Consider the following 392-nt stretch of genomic DNA (forward strand, 5'->3'; position numbering starts at 1 on the left):
CAAAACCCAGAGCCCTCAGGGCCACCAAGAGACCCTTTGGTGCCCTTGGACCCCAACCACGAGCCCTCGAGCCCACCAAGAGACCCTTGGGTCCTCCAGGACCCACCACCACAAGCCCTCAAGCCCATCAAGAGACCCTTGGGCCACCTTGGACCCACCACCACAAGCCCTCAAGCCCACCAAGAGACCCTTGGGCCACCTTGGACCCACCACCACAAGCCCTCAAGCCCACCAAGAGACCCTTGGGCCACCTTGGACCCACCACCACGGGCCTTCAGGGCCACCAAGAGGCCCTTGGTTCCCCCAGGCCCCACCAGAAGCCACATTTAGGGTTTGTTGGCTCCTCCAGCCGCCATCGAAAGCTCTTGAGCCCACCAAAGCGCCCTTGAACC

The sequence above is a fragment of the Egretta garzetta genome, unplaced genomic scaffold (genome assembly GCF_000687185.1).
Source record: "Egretta garzetta isolate BGI_Z169 unplaced genomic scaffold, ASM68718v1 scaffold1791, whole genome shotgun sequence".
Lineage (NCBI taxonomy): Eukaryota > Metazoa > Chordata > Aves > Pelecaniformes > Ardeidae > Egretta > Egretta garzetta.